Here is a 13,299-nt window from a genome sequence, read left to right as displayed (position 1 = left end):
ACTATTTCCTTTGTATCTCTTTACTCGTTAATCTGTTACTTGTTTCAGTCATTTGACGGCGGCCACGCTGGAGCACCGCCTTTAGTCGAGCAAATCGATCTCAGGACATATTCTTTGGAAGCCTAGTACTTATTCTATCGGTCTCTTTTGCCGAACCGCTAAGTTACAGGGACGTAAACACACCACCATCGGTTGTCAAGCGATGGAGGGGGACAAACACAGACACGCAAACACACACACACACACACACACACACACACACACACACACATATATATATATATATATATATATATATATATATATATATATATATATACGACGGGCTTCTTTCAGTTTCCGTCTACCAAATTCACTCACAAGGCTTTGGTCGGCCCGAGGCTATAGTAGAAGACACTTGCCCAAGGTGTCACGCAGTGGGACTGAACCCGGAACCACGTGGTTGGTATACATACAGACATAAAATATTTCATTTGTATACTCTATATTCCACAAATGAACCCGACAGCATAAGAACTACTTTGAAACATACGTAATTGCAAGTGTCCATTTGGTCATGTAGACCATTCAAAATGGCCGCAGTCTTGATTTACTTAAAAAAAGAGAAAGCGGTTTGACATTGGCTTTACTGAAAAATAAACAGACACTTATGAAATAAAAATATAGTTATTTTATCAGTTTTAATATTCAACAGGAAATGCTATGATTTGTATTTCCACTTCTAAATTAGAGCTAACTGGAGTTATAATTTAGAACTGAAGGGGAAATGTTACAAGACAACGCAACAATGGCATGGAGAAGATGTAATATATGAGTTAAGTTAAACAGCTTCAGGTGTATACTCACGGAGGTAAACATGTTCCAAGAAATTTCTTTACGGCTTTAACGTTTTTAGGTCCTCCGTAGGTGCAGGTGTGAGTCCAGCAGGCCCACCCGTCCCTGACGATAGTCCATTGTGTGTTTTTAGTAACACATCTACCATCATCCAGCTTACAATCTGTTGTTGATAAGAAAACGCACGATATATTAATTATTCTATTAAAACTATTTCTATGACATAATTATGCCTATACTGCAACAAGACATTGGCAAAAGGTCAGCAATTTCATGGGAACGGGTAAGTCGATTACAATGACTCTAATGCTTAACTGGTACTTATATTATCGACCTCGAAGGGATCGAATGCAAAATCGACCTCGGAAAAGTTTGCATTCAAATCAGAAAGCCAGAAAGAATTCCGGTGAGTGAAAATGCCCGATGTGCTAACTAGTTTGCCCTCTTATCTTTTCAGTTAGTGATATTCTGGTATATATGTTTATTTAACGAAACTTATTATGCACTTTTGATATTGAGTTCATATTCCTAAAATCGGAATAGATTAAAGCAATCGTTTGTATATTTTGTACCTCGTTTTTAAGGACAGGTAGAAGACATTCCAGTTTCTTTATACACCAGTAGCATGAAAGGTATATGAAGCATTATATTCGGTTACATGAGTAAAACTGACACTACGCCGGTCAAAACATCGAGTGTTCCAATTGAGTGACCTTAACGTAGTTCTGCGGTACCTGTATTTCTCTGAAATACAAATGCAACTCATTTTTGCTATCTTGCTGGACTGGGGCAACGTGAATTAAAGTGTCTTGCTCAAGAACACAACATACTGCCAAGAATCGAACTCACGGCCGTAAGACGAATACCGTAACCACTAAGCGAAGCGCCTTCACACGTTATAAAAGTTATCATTTACTGAACCTGCTCAACACCTTAATATGTCCTCAATAATGCGTGAACAAAATGCTTAAGATTAAACCACGCTCAATAATGTTACTAACTATTGTTCATATATATGCATTGTTTACGATTTTTGGGAGGGTGGAGGACATGATGACAAAACTAAATGCTACTTTGAGTTTAGTTTAATGTAACACCAGAGAATAGAGGTGTCACTTATATCATTTATGGAAGTAATGTGAGTGTACTTTTGTGTTTACTTGGGGAGGCGTGTTATCATGTAGGAAAGATATGAGAGATTTCAGCATCTTCTGCTCGATTGATTTGGCAGGACAAAGGCTTCGGCTCGGTGGATGCCACGTCTACTCACACCTGATCAAAGACACACCAAGTTGATATCATCACAGGAAAATCTGATAATATTAGAGGTACATTCAACTGGTTTCTTTCAACGTTTCATAATCCTAACCCAGGAGTTGTATTTGGTTCAGCACTTCGAGAGTCAATGTGACAATGCATGAGGCAGTAATAAAAAAATTTATTTTGTGGAAACATCCCTCATTACCTACTCCAAAGAATGACATCTTTTCATCTGCAGGGGAAGAGACATCTTAATTTTGGGGGATGCAAATATCCAGAGGTTTATTGATTATCATCAAAAAGGACAAACCATTGATGGAGAGAACTAGCCCAATCTGTTGAGGTGGTTTCGAAGGGCTATCAAAAACGAACCCCAAGGAAAATTGAAGAAAGTGGTCATGATTCATCAGGACTGCTATGAATATGGCATTGAAACGGTTGATCATCCTCTCTTATCTCCTGATTTCGCCCTGTCTGCCTTTCACCTCTTCTCCAACATGAATAAACGCATGACTGTGACCATGTCGCAGTGTCGATGATATCACGTATACTGTTGATGAGTTTGTGACCAAAAGGATAAAAGCTTTTTTCACCAATGGGATCCAATGATTGCAGCATGGATGGAATAAGTGTGTATTTACGGCAAAGGGAAATATGCTGAAAAATCAACTTTATTTGGTCACATTCCATGAGAACATCTTACTCATCCATTGAACTTTTCAGCCGTACCTCGTGCTTGAATCAAATAATGATAAATACAGATATAAATATTTCATTATTTACTTTATTTACATTTGACGGATATTTGTCCTCATCTTGTTTGTTGTTAACACAATCTTTCGGCTGATATACCCTCAGCCTTCATCAGGTGTCTTGGGGAAATTTCAAACCTGGTTTCTCATTGCTAAGGTAATTTTCGATGATATTATTATTATTATTATTATTTTATGTTTGACTTTTGTTTTGCATTTGTACAAGTTGGATCCAAGTCTCACCCAGAGACCTCAAGAGACAACAAGTTAGAAGTTCATGTAGGTGTTATGCCTAGGGTACCATATATTTGGATTTGTACAGTTTTGTTCAAGTGAATGTTTAAGAAACCATAAGAAAATTATGTTTGCTTTAAAATTTGAGATCACATAGACAGTATTTTACGTAGGATATGGGTAGTTCCCATGAGCACTATCTTTTGGACTTCAGCCATTTTGGGGTTTCCTGGTATCTGAGCTAGGTAGTAATCAGCCCGTTTCGCTGTCATTCCCAGGGCACCTATGACAATAGGTATTGTTTTCGTCTTCAGATTCCACATTTTGCTAATTTCTATTTCAAGATCTTTATATTTGCTCAGTTTTTGGTAGGTCTTGACAGATACGTTTATATCAATTGGGACAGTCATATCAATGAGGAGGCATGATTTTTGTCTGAAGTCTTTCAGTATGATGTCTGGCCTATTTGCGTCTATCTTTCTGTCAGTTTGAATGGTGAAGTTCCAGAGGAGTGCAATGTGATCATTTTCAAGTACTGGGGGTGGTTTGTGTTCCCACCAGTTTTTATCATGGGGCAAGTCCAGGTTTTTGCATATTACCCAGTGAATATATTGTGCAGCTCTATCATGCCTGTTGAGATACTCTGTAGGCGCAAGCAGACTGCACATGGAGACAATTACTACTACTACTACTACTACTACTACTACTACTACTACTACTACTACTACTACTATTATTATTATTCAGGTCACTGCCTGGAATCGAACTCGGAATCGAGGGGTTAAGAGTTACTGAACAAGGCCTATCGCATTCAAAACAAAGCAAGTATAAAACGCAATGAAGGGAGGAAGTAAAAATTTTCTTTGTCAACTTACACAAATGTGTTTCATTTACTCTCAGGTGACCATTAATCCACTCGCATATTCTCCTGGCACACGTATCGAACATCTTTTCCACCCATTCTTCTCCGTTATTGCGGCATCTTCTCTCGACGATACATCCCATGCACTCTAAAGAAGAATACATACATTATAATAATATCCATTAAACAATATTAGATATTTTACAAGGCAGATTTATTATAAATTAGGGTAAGTAAAGATGATTCCAATAATATCCATCTGAGATCATAACTTTTACTTCCTTCGAATTTGTATATGAAACTCAGTCGGATCGTTTACCTCTTTTCTCGGTCCTGTCTCCATAAAACAAATACGTGTGAGAAATATATTGAAACCAATTTAATGGACAGGTACGTACTTCTACAAAGGTTTCTCCTAATTACAAGCGTGGTTTGGGCAAACCAAAAGGTTTTGGTGTGAAATGATAAATCGCATAAATATAGGAAACACCGGATTTCAGGTTTCGGTGTAGGCGTTTTTTTGCTGGCCACAAGTCATGAACGCTTAAAAAAATGAAGCTAACAACAACAACAACAACAACAACAACAACAACAATAATAATAATAATAATAATAATAATAATAATAATAATAATAATAATAATAATAATAATAATAATTGCAGTACCAGGCAGTTGTTCTCATGGCTTCTGATCTTAATTGATTGGAAATGTTATCATGTACATTGTTTTGTCTTGATATAAAAAGATGGGCTACAGCAATTATTCTGCTCAATACCACAGATTTGGTTGTCAGTTGCTTGACCTTAACGAGTTGAGCATGTCCCTTGGTGGGTGACGATATATGCATCTCTGATCACGAGCAGAAGTAGTGGGGGAACATCATAGCCATGTGTTGAGATGAATTCTTTGGGGGTTGAATAATCCCCCTTCGGAAACATGGGTGTTCTGCTCAACATCATTAAACAAACCTTATTCAGGGACCTTTTGAGCGGGATGGTCTACTCGACCTGAAGAAAATTCTAACTAGGCCCCACCTGCGAGGTCATGCGCTGTTTATCTTGGTATGAGATTATCATGTTGCACACATATGGTTGTGATGCATGTGCCTAGTGTACCCTTATCAGACGGGTAGTCATGATGGGTATAATGGGCTTTGTATATTTTACCCCAGTGTCACTTTGATGGCATGCACTGCTCTCTCACTCAATAATGATAATAATAATAATAATAATAATAATAATAATAATAATAATAATAATAATAATAATAATAATAATAATAATAATAATAATAATAGTCTCTTGAGGTCTCTGGGTGAGACTTTGATCCAACTTGTACAAATGCAAAACAAAAGTCAAACATAAAATAATAATAATAATAATAATAATAACAATGATAATTATTATTATTATTATTATTATTATTATTGTTGTTGTTGTTGTTTTTGTTGTTGTTATTGTTGTTATTGTTGCATAAATACATGCATACATACACCAACACCAGGAGACCTAAAACTACGGTCCATTATTGCTAAGTTTGCCTCATGGACATTCTTCTGAAACGATTTCTAAAATATTTCAAAAGTTATATTAGAGATGACTTAGATATATTAAATCACCCACCAAAAAAGGTCAAGGAACAAACGCGCATGATTTCATTTGATGTGATAAACATATATACTAATATACCCCATAATTATGGAATAGAAGAGATCCGGTTCTGAGTGGACAAATATCCAGAAGAAATACCACAACGGATCAACAAAGATTTCATAATCGAATCACTAAAATTCATCCTTCAAAACAACCATTTGATGTTTGACACCACTGTTGATCGCCGAACATCCGGAATGGCCACGGGAACTAGAGCAGCCCCGACCATTGCCAACCTAGCAAAGGGTTATGTAGAAATAACCATATATCTGGTGTCGTTTTCAAATTTTGGAAACCCTCCCTCTCAATGCATAAAAGAAAATTAGAAAAGATTATTGGACGACTGCCTCATCTTCTGGTATGAAAACATAGACAAACGTCTGGATTTCAAAAGACTCCTTAATAGCATTAACACCAAAATGCAATTTACAATGGGACACAAGTGAGAGGAACTCCCATTCCTAGACATACTGGTTAAAAAAATTAACAAAAAATATAAACGAACATATTTTACACACCACAGACTCTAAAGAATTCCTATTATTTAGCTCATGTGAGCCAAGATATAGCAAAACAAATATCGTCTGCAACGTTTTCAAAACTTCCAGAGAACCAAGATTGCAAGAGCTTAAATACATACTCAAGGACAGACACCAACCAATTCATATCATAAAGGAAGGCATTAAACATGCAAAATCGATTGACATTAAAATATTTTGAAAAGTCGAGCACAAGAAAACACCTACTCTGAAAACACTCTCTTATGTTTCCACATAAAACCCTAGAAACAAAGAAGCATTTTACATCATTGTCCAAAATCTCCCAGTACTCCATAAGGACCCAAAACTGAAAGAAATTCTACGTACACATAAAATTATTAAACGCAGTAAACAACCAAAAACATTAAAGAAGACGCTAACAAATGCTAAATCATTCTCAGGAATAACGGACGCAAGAGTGAAAACGAAATGTAGTTGTTCTAGCTGCGGAAAATGTCCCAATCTTTTGGAAAGTTCAGAATTCCATTTTAGGACAAGGGCAAAAATTCAAAAGTAAATCCAACTTCACTTGTGCCTCTGGAATCTTCATTTATGTAATCAGATGCTCGGCTGTGACAAAAACTGTATAGAGTCGACAGGAATGTCTCTCAGACGGAGATGTCCAGTCCATAGCCAACAGATATCTTCCCCACAATATCGCCAGATATATCTCAATGAACACATTGAGAGATGTACAGAACAACTGCCAGCACAGTTCCTAATCTTCCTATACCAATTTGCTATTTGAACCTAAATACAGGTACGATTAAATAAGGAGGCATCTTTTTTCGAAAAATATATTCTACAATTAAATATAAATTTATATTGAAAATTAAAGACTTACCCAATCTATTGCAGCCAATATTAAAAATTATAGATTTACCACCCCTTTACTGAAAAATACCTTGATTACCAATTATCACCCTAGCAAACAAAATCCATAATACAGAATTGCATCCAAATCTCAAAATTTGAAATGAATAGCAAAACCGATTTTTATGCTGGAAGAAAAAATCTTATTTTTTATTATATTGTATAATACGTTCGCTATGATGATTCTAATAGATTCTTTAGTTTTGTAAACAAATGTGTTTTTCGCCTTATTTCTTTCCTTATATATTTAACCACGTGTAATCATCCACCATACTCTCTATCTTAGATATATATATATATATATATATATATATATATATATATATATATATATATATATATATATATATATATGTATGTATGTATGTATGTATATATATATAATTAAGATTTGGTTGAATTAGGAACTTAAATTGAAGCACCTTGTTAGGTCAGTATCCGCTCAGTCAAATAATATTAATTGAATATTCAATATCAAATCTCTGTAACGGAGTGTTTGCACCACGCAGTTTTGCCGTATTTCTTCTGCCACTCTCTTAATCATAGTACACCTGACAAGATATGCAATACGTTCTAAACTCTTTCTGCCAGAGATATGACGACAAGCAATGCAAACATTTTGAGTTTCATTATTCATGTGAATATGTTAAAGCATTGGTGTTTGAAGTTTATGTTCGAAGTCTATGCGGTCATCTGACAACAACGGCTTCTTTCCAATGATGTTCTGTTTTCCTTAATCAAATAAAATAGTTGCATGAAACAGCCGTAGCGAACTAACACACGTAAATTTTCCTTATTCATTCATATATATGTGCGTGTCTGTGTGTCTATGTAAATGTATGTGTGTGTCTGTTTGTTTATGTGAATGTGTGCGTGTGTCTGATACAGTGTGTGTCTGTGTGTCTATGTGAATGTATGTGTGTGTATGTCTGTTTATGTGAATGTGTGCGTGTGTCTGATACAGTGTGTGTCTGTGTGTCTATGTGAGTGTGTGTGTATTCATACATGTATACATCTGTGTAAAAATATTGTCAATTGCTGACAATGGAAACCAATTACCGGCAATTGTAACGCAATCAAAACACAAAAAGTCTGATTGATAGAATAGATGAAAAGATTTGGTGCACAGGAAACGTATTTTCATATATGACTGGCAACTTACCGCGTTTAGGTACTGCGATAACATGTGTTAATGCAGCCAAAATCAGCAAACAAATAAGAAGTAATCGTGTCATAAAGATCTGGAAGTACAAATGTAATTTGAGGTGATTAAACTGGTAACTGTTTTCTATTTCAAGGAAAAAGAGGAACAACGCATGTAGATATGCGAGTGTGCGTATGCCATATGTAGATATATGTGTTTGTGTGTGTGTGTGTGTGTATGTATCTATGTGTATATTTGCGTGTGTATACGTTTACCTGCGGATATATGCGTGTGTGTATATACACACACAAACATACGCACAGATACACACACACACATACACACACATATCTACGTATGTCTCTCTCTTCCATATTTAATATTTTTATTTCTTCTGGTATTTATCTATGTATATATGCATGCAGTTATATATATATATATGTATATTTCACCCCGTGTGCTAACGATTCTGCCAACTGACCAATAATTATTTCAGATTTTGACACAAGGCCAACAAGTTCTCCGGCGGAAAGGAGTCGAGAGCAAGTTGAAGGAAAGTGTTTGCCCAGAACCATGAAAAATTTCGTGGAGATATTAGTTTTACCATTGAGTCCGAGAGGAGGATTAAACCAGGCTGAAATTCTCTTATGTAATCGTCTAAATCCTTTATAATTGCTAGTGCCGATCCCAGCAGGTTTAAAAGTAAGTCGACCGAAACTAATTTTGCTAACTCGATTAGACATATCACATTCATATTTCCAGTCTTAGTGCGAACTATAGTATTAAAATACTTCTTCCTATACGATTGTATAGTACTGTCCTTATAATAGCATTCATCCCCCTTATTGTCCTTCTCGTTTATGCTATTTTCTTTTCTAATCTGGTTAATATTGTTAACGCGGAACCTGATTTTGTGTAATTATTGCTATTTCAACTACAATTATATTTAATAGTAGTATTTTCCTTACCACACATTATATTTATTGCGCTAAAAGTAATATTGTTTTCTTAATACATTTGCATGTGTTGTCATTTATATTGAATTTTATTTATGCTGCTACCTTTTAACACAATTTACGTTATTCTCAGGACACAAGGATTTCATGTATTCCTTCTTAATTTGAGCCGAGTGCACATCAGACATTGTGCTATTGTAATTTAGTAATACTCTGTTATATACAAAATATAATTAATAAGGATGTATTTTCGAGAATCACAAAAGGAAGTTAGTAAACATGCTTATTTCGCATTTAGTGTTCATGCGTATTTGAAAACACAAATGAGCTAAAACACATAATATTTATATGATTACGAAGAGATTACAATGTGTAGTAGTCGTATGTTTTGGGAGTAAATTTGTTTCACAGCATCACAACTTTTCATAGCATTACATTAAATTATAAACAATGTTATTATTTTGACTCCATTCTTAAAATCTACTTTCTTCGATTCACATTGAAATTTCAAGCTTGTTTCAGTCTATATTTTCAAGCTTCTAGTGTGACAATTTTTAAATTATTAAGAGAATCTCAATTTTGAGTTCAAACGCTTTGTCGCATAACTTGTACCGTAAAAATGTAAATTTTTAAAAGAAAAATTTTGTAAAATAGACCCCTCGTGAGTTTTAATCGATTGTTTCTTTTTTGCTTTTTTACAGTACTCTGCATTGGCTTTGTGTATATTTTTTGGAATATTGATAATACCAAATTGTACAAAGCTTTTTGAGAATTTTACCAAACAATTCGATGATCATTGCTGACTTAAGGTATGAGATAGTCGTGTGCACTTGACTTGAAGTTTTTTTTTTTGATTCGTGTCAAAGTGATACTTTTCATAAATTACATATGACGTTAGTTAAAAGAAAACTCACTGTACACAAAATACAAATCAAATACCAAGCCATTCTCGATATTCAAAAAAGTGAATAAAAAAAAATAGAAGTTGCCAAACAGCTTGAAATACTTCTTAGCACACTGTCTACATGGATAAAATCATCTTCTAAAATCAAAGACGCCTACCAAAATAGTGGTTTGTAACACAAGAGAATTCATTTCTGCAAATATTCAGACGTTGAAGGAGCACCACTTTTGTGGTTTCAGACTGCCCGAATTCAGAATATCCCAGTATTTTGGCCTATTTTGCAAGCATAATCGCTCAAACTGGCGAAGAATCTTCAACACACAAATTTCAACTGTAGTGAAAGATGCCTAAGTCGCTTCAAATAACGCTATAACATAACTTTTAAAACTATTAATGAGGAAGCTAACAGCGTCGAAGTCAAACGAGTGGATACATAATACACCATTACACTACCAAGTATTCGCCTGATGACATCTACAACACCGACCAATCTGGACTTCACAAATTGCTAACATCCAAATCACTACACGTAAAGGAGGACAATGTAACGGTGGAAAACTCTCAAAAAGACTGAATCACTGTCATACTATGCATTAACATGTTTGCCATCCACAAACTTGCATTGTTAGTGATTGGAAAATCATTCAATCCCAGGAGCTTCAAAGGCGTCAAAACGCTAATCACAGAAAACATTGGAAACAAAAAAGTTTGGATGACTACAACTACAACAATTTTCCCCGACTGGCTGCAGAAGTTGACCAAACCATCAGACTTCAAAAACGAAAAATTCCCCTAGTATTGGACGTCCTGTCACACTCACACATAAATCCGCTCATAATTTAATAGAATTGGAATGGGATACTTAAACTATAGTGCCTATAATAACATAAAAATTAAAATCCTTTTGAACGAGGTTTATTGAAGAAAAGATTTTAAGCAAAACATGAAGCATGATATAATGATTTTTCTTGCGGTTATTGTTAAGAATTACCATATTTTAGTTTCCTGAAATTTTCTCAAGGCAAGTAGTAGTAAGGCACCTGCTATACATGCAACACATTCAATAAACTGACATCATGCTGCAAGGACATGCGAACACATTTACATCACAGTAAAACTTGCACAAATATTTACAATAATACCTTTCAAAGTCAACAAGTTACAAAAGTATTAAACTCCAAACTCTAGGTGACAACATACCTTATGCCTTACACAAACCCCGCTCTGATAAGTAACTACAAAATCTACAGCCTTCTCGCAGCACAATACAAAAATACACATTATTTGTAATGAAGTAAAGAAACATGCAGTACGTCTACAAATTTGCGATACACTAAAGCAACGAAATATGTGCAACATTTTATAAACCACAAAATTTTTTAAATCATTGAAATATGAGACAACGAGGTGTGTCTGTATGTCATTACTTGACTTGTTAAAAGTAATAGCCAAATTTCCCTCAAACCATATTTCTTGTCTCTTTTTATGTTAGGGAAAAATAGACATGGAATGTAATCTTATATACGGGGTTTCCCAAAATGAACGCAACCGAATTTTTTAAATTTCGCAAGAGCAAAATATTATTATATTTCAGGTTTGAGCGTTGCAATGCATTAGTAAAGGAAACACAATTGTAAAACTACCACATTTATTTGATATGACCACCTTTGTTTCGAATGACATCCTTAAGTCTAGGTGCGAATGCTTCACACGCAACACGCATCTCACTAAAATGACACTCCATCTTTTACCACCCAACACTACCTCAAGGTTTCAGCCTATGGATCAAGGGATAGTAAAGAACATCAAACCTCACTACCGACATCTACTCGTAGGCAAGCTTATATCATCATTAGACAACAACTCAAAATTTACTACAGATACTGTGTTGGATTCTTTGCATTGGTTGTAAAGTGCCTGGTCGTATGTCACTTGAACCACAATAGCAAACTGCTTCAGACACGTTGGATTTTCCAACAACACTCTGGACACTACTGATGACATAAATAACGAAATACCACTCACAGAATTATTTCGATGAGCAAGAAAAGTAGGTGTTGACTTATCTGACTCTTTCGATGAATACGTCTCTGTCGACGATAACATCATCGCACCAAAATCGATTACTGACGGAGCCATAATAGACGCTATCATTCAAAAATACAATCCAACAGCTACAGAAACTGAGAAAACATCTGACTCGGAAGATTTAATTCAACCAACATCTACACCATATTCTGCAGTAACCTTATGCTCTAACCTGAGACAATTTATTCAAATCCACGTGAACTCTGCTGACTTGTTTGCGATTCTTACTCAGTTGAAAAATTTCATAGAAAAAGTGAAAAGGAAAAGCAACAAGCAAAGTGTCAAAGAAGATTAATTTGTATGTAGCAATTCTAAAAGATAATAGTTTTTATTTTGGAAATACTTTTTGATAATAAATGCATACTTTTGAACACGTTAATGTTCTAGCTCCTGACAAATGAACCTAATTTTTTTATCAACTCATATTGACAAAATAACTTCAAGTTGTCTTGATCTTCGCTTGTGTCGAAGTTTTTAGCCTGTCCCCTGAACTTCGACAAAACGTGATTTTATTGTGCGTGTGTGTGTGTGTGTGTGTGTGTATGTATATATACACACACGCACACGTACATTCATTAACACACACACAAACAGATAGATGGTTATTTATATATATATTTATATATATATATATATATATATATATATATATATATATATATATATATATATATAGAGAGAGAGAGAGAGAGAGAGAGAGAGAGAGAGAGATAAAAACAAACGCACAAGGACATATATTCACACACAGAAATAAAAAATAAAATTAGTTTAGATCTAGACCTTATATTTTTTTGTTCTTTACCAAGAAAATCAAATCAACACAATGCCAGATAACTTTATATTAGACGCGTTTCCGATTTTAATGCATCATAAGAAAACTTTGACGAATAAATTCCAATTTTTAAAATCATATCTGAGTTATAATGAAAAACAATCATTTAAATATTTTATACAAATTCCATTAAAAACTAAGATAATTTTAGAAGTTCACTTACGTATATCAAAAGGAAAAATCAGTGAAGAAATTTAAAAGAATGATGTATGCGAAAGCGATGAGTATTTATAACTGAATGTAACACCTCCAATACAAGTAAACAGCTGGTGACAATATATCTCAGTCTCAAACATGAATTTGATAATAATGACATTTTATAAAACACTTGCTGAGAATTAAAGATATTTTATGGCTCGTAGAGAAG

General features: G+C 34.6%; 1 long non-coding RNA gene across 2 annotated transcripts in view; it reads left to right on the top strand.

Moving 5' to 3' along the window:
• The window catches only part of LOC128248176 (uncharacterized), a 20,577-nt gene extending 8,098 nt beyond the window's left edge, over nt 1-12,479 (top strand). The window contains exons 2-4 of one of the 2 annotated variants that reach the window (XR_016242103.1): nt 3,828-3,901; nt 8,649-8,854; nt 9,810-12,479. This is a non-coding gene — a long non-coding RNA (uncharacterized LOC128248176). Of the gene's footprint in view, nt 1-3,827; nt 4,172-8,648; nt 8,855-9,809 lie in introns of both variants that reach the window. The other variant, XR_008264476.1, reaches the window with a different exon arrangement.
• The last annotated feature ends 820 nt before the right edge of the window (nt 12,480-13,299 follow it).

This window comes from Octopus bimaculoides, chromosome 6, assembly GCF_046866305.1.
Source record: "Octopus bimaculoides isolate indiv1 chromosome 6, ASM4686630v1, whole genome shotgun sequence".
Classification (NCBI taxonomy): Eukaryota; Metazoa; Mollusca; class Cephalopoda; order Octopoda; family Octopodidae; genus Octopus; species Octopus bimaculoides.
Note: the sequence above shows the minus strand (reverse complement) of the source record. Positions and strands in the feature narration are given on the sequence as shown.